Source organism: Microcaecilia unicolor, chromosome 8 (genome assembly GCF_901765095.1).
Source record: "Microcaecilia unicolor chromosome 8, aMicUni1.1, whole genome shotgun sequence".
NCBI lineage: Eukaryota > Metazoa > Chordata > Amphibia > Gymnophiona > Siphonopidae > Microcaecilia > Microcaecilia unicolor.
The window spans coordinates 220957823-220965537 of record NC_044038.1 but is presented as its reverse complement, the minus strand read 5'-3'; the positions used below and the strand labels follow the sequence as shown (position 1 = coordinate 220965537).

General features: G+C 40.8%; 1 protein-coding gene across 1 annotated transcript in view; it reads left to right on the top strand.

Moving 5' to 3' along the window:
• The first annotated feature begins 1052 nt into the window (after positions 1-1052).
• LOC115476889 (eyes absent homolog 2-like) overlaps positions 1053-7715 on the top strand; it is a 123490-nt gene continuing 116827 nt past the window's right edge. Inside the window, exon 1 of the mRNA XM_030213461.1 lies at positions 1053-1301. The gene's annotated coding sequence lies outside the window, so the exon portion shown is untranslated. The remainder of the gene's footprint in view (positions 1302-7715) is intronic.

The window sequence follows — 7715 nt, the reverse complement described above, 5'->3', positions numbered from 1 at the left end:
TCTGATGATCCCCGAAGTACAAATTACTGTATAAAAGTGATGATTACACTGTTGGAGAATGTTTTTGCTACAGAGGGAGATATTGTTGAAGTGTATACAGTGGCGTACCAAGGGGGGGGGGGGCGGGGGGGGCGGTCCGCCCCGGGTGCACGCCGCTGGGGGGTGCCACGGCGCGCGCCTGTTGGCTGCGAGTTCGCTACGCTAAATTCTCTCGTTCACTGCAGCTCCCTCCCTCTGCCCCGGAACAGGGCAGAGGGAGGGAGCTGCAGCGAACGAGACGAGAGAATTTAGTGTAGCGAACTCGCAGCCGACAGGCGCGCACCGCGGCACCCCCCAGCGGCATGCACCCGGGGGGGGTGTCATTTCGCTGGTGGGGGGCGCTGCACCCGGGGAGGGGGGCGCATCGGCGATCCGCCCCGGGTGTCGTCGAGGCTAGGAACACCACTGAGTGTATAACAAAGAAAAAGGAAAATATAATTGTGTGAGAAGACAGGGTTGTTTGGGACAAGGTCTAGAGTAGATTGTTTGGAAAGTCCCCACATATGAACTTGTGGTCTGTCCAATGGACAGTCACAGGTGTGCCTGCTAATTACTGCTGTTCTCCTGAGGAAGTCCCTGCTCGTTTTAGGTCGTTTTGAGTTGGGTGCAACTGTACAGTGAGCCCAGCATCCCCTGTTTGCTGCCAGCCACTTGCAGGCATTTGTAATTGTAGCCTAGAAGCTGTCAAAAAAAAAAAAATTGCAGAGGGCAGCATAAAAAACTGGAAAATGCAGCTTCTCAAACCCAAATGGTAAACGAAGGGCTTTTGTTTGCATCCCTTGTTCATGTCCCGTTCCCCTCAGCTCCTCCCAGGTGCAGAGAGGGTTAAGCAGCCCTCTAGCTTAGATTTGAAGGAACCTGCCTACCACACAGACTGAAAGTATCAACCCCCCCCCCCCCTCTCCCGTAGCCGAGGAGGATGTGCAGCTCCTCTCCTCCTCCTCCAACCTAGAGAGCAGACGCTACAACCAAAAAGGCACCTGGGCTGGAGGAGATCTGCCCCCCCCCCCTTCGCTCTCCCAACCCCCACATTTACTTTGCTACCTTGACGAGAGGCGCATAAACTTCAGCCTTAAGGACGCTTTCTGCAGGCAGGCTAGAGAAGGCTGAGCTCAGCCAGAGGCAAGGCTGGGGCTTAGCCTAGTTGCTCGAGTTTTTATTTCACTTTTGACTTCTTCTACCGCTGACCCCAGCAGCTGCAGGGAGCGAGGGGAAAAAGCCAGTTGCTAGAAACGTGCAATGCCTTTCCCTTTCGGCTAATGGTGAGTACTGTCTGATCGCCCTTTTATTTACAAGCGAAAAACGCCTTTCCTGCGGCTTTCTTTTTTTCAGGGGAAGTTGTTTAAAACATGCATTTGGTGGGGGGGGGGCTGAGCTGGATTTAAAATATCCCTATATCTGTGTGTGTTGCGGTGGGATTACAAACCGGTTTTCAAAGTGGAACCCAGGAAGTGTGTTTATTGCTTTTTAATCCAAAGGTGTGTTGAGGGGTCTATTCCTGGTTCCTTCACTAGACGGAAGGGGTTTGGAGGGTGGGGGGTCGGCGGCTTGTTTGACAACAAGTTTCTCAGCAGTTGCCAAAGTTACAAAAGTCTGAAAGGGCACATGTAGTTTGAAAAAGTACAACTGCAAACCTGTTTGCCTCTCAGATGAAAATAAATGGCAGATGGCATCAGGCGCAGTCCGCCTCTCTCTTGGGTTTTGGAATATGTCTGCACGGCTGCAAATTGCCTTTTCTCCCGATAGATCTTAGTGCTGGAAACAAATTGATGTTCTATTTATTGCATAGATCAGCTTTATGTTGGAAGAATTTGTAGATGAAATCTCGGTGATTCCCATTATCTACTGAGACTGCCAAGCACTCGGTGCTTTCTGTTGATTATTTATACCAAGAAAACAATATCCGTTATAAAGTCTTTGTTTTTGGAAAAGCGACTTTAATGTCCTGTTACAATTTCTTAGCTTCCAAAGTCAGGGCTGCTTTTCCACCCCGGGTGCAGATTCAAAGTCTAACTAAAGTGTGATATAAGAGGAAACCGAGGTCCCACTTTCTGAGATTTACTGAGATAAAGGGGAACTTTTATTTTCTGAGTTGTTTTTGACTCATCCTACAGTTTTCCAGTTTATGGGCTTTATTTGGGGGAGGGGGGACACTAAAACAATTTTGCACATAATATTGGGGGGGCTGTTAGGGTAGAAGTGATCTTTGTGACTCTGAAGAGTCTAATAACAGAAAAAAAATTTAGAAATGGACCGAACCAGGAAAAAAAAACCTGGTGTTTTTGTCTTGCATGTTTTCATATTTTTTCCCTTATTGTCATTTTTTATTTTTATATTGTAAACCCCATAGTTCCACGGCTTTCACTTAAGCGGATTAGAAGTGATTTTATATAATTTAAAAACAATATTTAAATGCAGCTGTCCAGTAATTTTGTTTTTACTAAGATCAACATGCTTAGATTTCATGTTGAGCTCAGCAGCAGCATTCTAGAATTAATTTTGCATTTAGTAAACATTGCTGGGTACAAATTGAGTGGCCCTAAACCTAACCCCCCCCCCCCCCTCTCAGGCAAAAGGTTCAGACATTCAACTTGAACTTGAATAGAAAGTTAATAGCTTTCAGCCCTATATACCTTGCCAAAACAGCAGCAGCGTGAACCGAATACAGGTGGTGATTTCAAATGATGTACTCAGAAGAAAGGGGGGGGGGGGGGGGGAAGAATACTGTAGGTTATTTCTAGTATTAGATTTTATTGCTACCTGTTATCAATCGCTAGTCACTAAAGAAGGGCAGGTTTCTAACATTTGCACTTTTCTTCCTGGTGTGACCGTGCCAGGGGTTAGGAGAATGCAATAATGTGTCCCGATATTTAATTTAGTTTTAATAAGTTCATTGATCACTGTACTGCCATCATACGTTAACATTCTGCGAGAGTTTATCCCTTCAAACTGCCAAGTTGAAATATCTCTTGCTTGCGTGCTAAATTACGTGATTTACCCTTGGATGAGATGTTTATTGTTCAAATGCTCATACTTAAAAGACAAAATTTACGCGGAGTCTTTTCCCCACGGAAACTAACTGTGTTCGTTGTAAAATCTGGTGCACTTTTTGCACTGGGATGCTTATTTAGTAACTGTGAACCACAAATTGTTTTACAGGATGGCACAAAGTAAATTGAGGGGCTTATGTGCGGCAGCCGATTTTTGAGTAGATTCCACATTTCTTGGCACTGTTTTGTGGCTTCTTATTGCATGACGTGGGCTGGTTTATGAATTCTCAGCATCTTCTTTCGTAAATAGTGATTCATTTTTTTTAGGTGGAATACAGGAATTTATTTGAATACAGAGACGATAAAGAATAATAGGCCAAGGAAGATACCAAATACTGTAATCTTTATAAGTATCTTTCACTGAGCTCATATCTAATAATTTTAGTAAAGTGGAGACTTTTTTTTGTTTTGTTTTGTTTCAGTAGACTTTCAAAATAATCGCAGATGCCAGGGAAAAATCACCCACCGTTGGGGGGGGGGGGTGGTTCATCTATTGTCATTGACCGATTTGTGTTCGAAAAAACCAAAACATAATTCCCAGGGATTCGGTTACATTTTTAGATCTGCAATATTCAAAGCACTTGCCCTGCTTTTCAAGCAGAACTCGGTTACATCCGTTTTGAAATACTGGAATTTTAAGTTGCCTTAAAAAAAGTACTTCACTAGAATCTGTGATTGTAAGTTTTTCACGTACAGAACATAGCATGAATAACTTACTGCTTGTGGTTATGTGCTCTCAACCTATAAAAATTAATTAAAGCCTTCTTTTGAGAATTACCCAAATTGCCCAGGACAAAATATATCTTCTGTGTGTGATTGATATCAGTTTGTGGAGTCATTTTTGCTTTCAAATTATAAGGCAAAAATGTATATATGTATTATGAGAATTGCTTGTTTTTATTTATAGATTTTTCACTGAGCAGATGTGCCCAGCACTACTTGTAAATTGCATGCAATGATCACATGTTTTCTATAGGTTCTACATCGTGTATTTTATATATTTTTCCTCTTCTGGACTCGATAAAGGCCTGAAACATTGCAAAGCCAAACACAGTACTTTGGAATAATCTTAACAGGCAAAATTCCTGTATTTTATCCTCTTTTATGGGCTTCAATGAGGGATGTTAAACGTAATCTGATTGCCGCTAAGAAATGAAATTTTTAGAACATTTTATTGCAAATATTGGGTCTCAATCTTTGTTTCTAGAATGTAAAGCCCAGATAAGGCTGATATCCATAACACAGTACAACAAAATGTAATCGTTGTGAAATCTTTCATTCATTTCAATACTTCCGCTTTACTGTCTGTCAGTCTTATTCAGCACATTAAAATGATGGTTATGTAACTGATGGGTGAGGACCTCAGTTTGTACTGGGACTGGTAGGACTGTTAGTTTGTCATACTCCACCTTGAAACTGCTTGCTATCTCTAAACCTAAGCCAACAACATATTAGCTTAAAAATACATCAAATAAGTTTCCCCCTTAAATATTTTTAAATTAATGTAACTTTTGACAAACTTTCCAGGTTTTCAGTAATAAGATGCACAGTGCGGATACACACTTACGAATTCTCTCGTATTAGATTGCATTAAGAGTCGCTAAATAAAGAAAATAAGGGCATTGTCTTTGAATCTGGATGTCGTCGATTGATTTTTTTTTTTTTGTTAAGGCATATGTGTCTCAAACATTGAATTTACAGATTTATTTTTCCTCCGAGATGTCACAGTGAAGCTGAAGATTTTTAGCAGCAGAATATCATGACATGCAAAAAAGGAAAAGGGTGGTTATGCAGAATTAACATTCAGAAGTTAGCTGAGTAGCCAGTTTCGGGTTAAAACAGAATTGATGGGTTTGGTAAAAACTACTGAGCCCGGTATGAACAGGCCTTATAGATCCACAGTAAACAGTGGACTGTTGATGGAACAGGAACCCTTGTCCCAAAAGAAAAACCTCTTCTTTTGTTTGTGAGCTGTAACGGAAAACAATCAGGGGCCACAAGATTCAGCAAAGAAGACAATAATCTCATTTTCTTTATTTAGAGATTCTTAATGCAGGCTAATGGTGTTTAGCCAACACTGTTTCCTAATCAGGAGAAGATAAATTCCCAATTAGGTGGCAAATACTTGCAGGTAGCCTGTGGTGACAACGGAGTGTCTCAAAGGTGTTGACGTTGGGAGAAAGGTTTGTAGGTTTATCTCTTCTGTTTGGTAAAGAAATCACTCTAGTGGCCAAATAGACATAAGATAGGAAGCAAAAGACCTTCCTTGAATGGTATTGCTTCAGAAAACTGTTCTATTGACAACCTGGATAAAGAACATTCATTAACAGTTAAAGGAATTATTAGCAACGTTAAACTGGTTTTCTAAGACACTTCTCCCATCCTGTGTCTATAGGAAAACACCTTGATAAACTGGACCTGTAGTTTAAATATTTCTGCCTGTGGCTGCCTAAAGTACTTTTAGATTTACAGGTGATGGTTTTAGAAAACGCAACGTGTGATGTTAATGAAAAAGGCAGCACACTTTAATGCAGCTGAATCCCAGTAAAGGCTAAAATCTCATGGCATGATTCCTTAACCTGAAGTTTCAATTGCGGGGTTTCCTTCGCGTTTCATTTGTTTTGAAACATATTTCTGATTCCTAGAACGGACACAGCAGAATGAAGGAAGTAGGAGGAGAGACGTTGGTCAGTGCCATTGTCCCAAGTGTAAAGGTGTAACGAAAGCCCAAAGCCTTCTGCAAAATATTTGACTATCTGGGACTTCTAAGTTTTTAATGGTAGTATAATGTATGAAAACGTCTGTACAATGAGGCAGAGACGTATGAAACAAAATGTAATTTGAGTGTAGCAAGCACAAATGTTGGTATAGCATTTGTAATGACTTGATTAACTGGTGCTTAAGAACTAGCACGGGTTTGTGTAAATTCATTACAGATCCTGAAATACTGTGCAATAGATTTACATGTAGAGGACCTTATTCTATAGAAGTTATGGTCCTAAATTACGAGCATAATCTTATTTTGGAGGATAGAGTATGCTCGTAATTTAGGAGCAAAAAATTTCAGGAGCGTAAATTAGGAGAATAACCTTTATAGAATAAGGTCCAGAATGCATAAGATCATAGCAATACAAAACTTTGCAAAACTGCATGATGAGTATCTTTCTTTTGTTTTCCCCCTCTGTCCTCTACTTTCATGTGAAGGAACTATTTGAATTGCCATAATTTCATATGATCAAGTACCGTAGCTCTGCCTGTGAGGACTGACCAATAGAAGCAAAAAAAAAAAAAAGGCATTATTTGATTGTTCTAAATGCAAAACGAGTAAAAACAGGGCTGAGAGGGCTACTTGTGTTTGTAGCAATATTAAAGAATAATAGAAGTGTATATTGGCTAGTTAATTCATCAAGAACACATTGCCTATATGTCGAGGAAAGTAGAAAAGGTTGAGGTAGGCTTATATTTTTTATTTTACAAAACGTTTAAAGACCTCAATTTGATTCAGGTTGTGAAAAAAAAACAGTTCCCAGGTGTCCTGATATTCCGTAGGTATAAAATATTAAGGGAAAGATATTTGGGAGGGGCCCTTTTACTAAGTTGCGTAAGCGTCTACGTGCGCCTAACATGCGCCAAAATGGAGTTACCGCATGGCTACCGCTTTGGTCTTGCGGCAATTTCATTTTTGGCATGCGTCCGAAAAAATAATTTTTATTTTCGGATGCGTGCATTGGATGTGTCATTACCGCCCGGTTACCGTGTGAGACTTTACCGCTAGGTCAATGGCTGGCGGTAAGGTCTCAGACCCAAAACGAACGCGTGGCAATTTTTCATTTTGGTGCGTGTCCATTTTCATCAAAAATGTTTAAAAGGCTTTTGTTTTTACAGCTGCGCTGAAAAATGATTCTGCGCGCGCCTAAAACACATGTCTGCACTACCGCAGGCCATTTTTCAGCGCGCCTTTGTGAAAGGGCCCCTAAATGCATAAAGAGATGCCATGCCTGGGGAAAAAAAAAATAAGAAAGCAAGCAAAAAGAAAAGTAACAGCATCTGAAGTGAAGCAACCAGTGAAATGCATCGTTCAAACAAGGTAGAAGCCGTATCCATTTCGGCAGGATCAGGCTTCCATAACACATTCTGTCCAGGGCTTATAATGCGGGCAAGGATCTACAGTATCAGTAAAAGTTTTTAAAGATGAACTTATATTACACATAAGAATTAAAAGAGGTTATATCCTCTGAAGTATCACATAGGGTTTCTTCATTGTTTCACTCCTTTAAGATTTACCTTCAAAGTTTCATTTTTTCCACCAAAGAAAGGCAGAGTCTGTAATTCTGCTCTATGTGTAAAAAAAAAAAAAACAGCACAAGATCAAATTCTGTACCTTCCTGGCGAGGAGGGCCATGGCTAGCTCAACATTTACTGAATTTCAGCACAGTTTATATTGACTTGGTTTTGCTTTAAAGTGAATTTGGCATTGTTTTGCCCCAGGAAAGGAGTCTTCTACCTCAATTCTAAATTCTTTTAGCTGTCTTCACCTCCATCATCCTCCCTATTTAATACTGTGTATTTTGCAAGACAGAAATTGGTTTAACAGCAAAGATATTCGTCTTCCTGGACGGGAGCCAC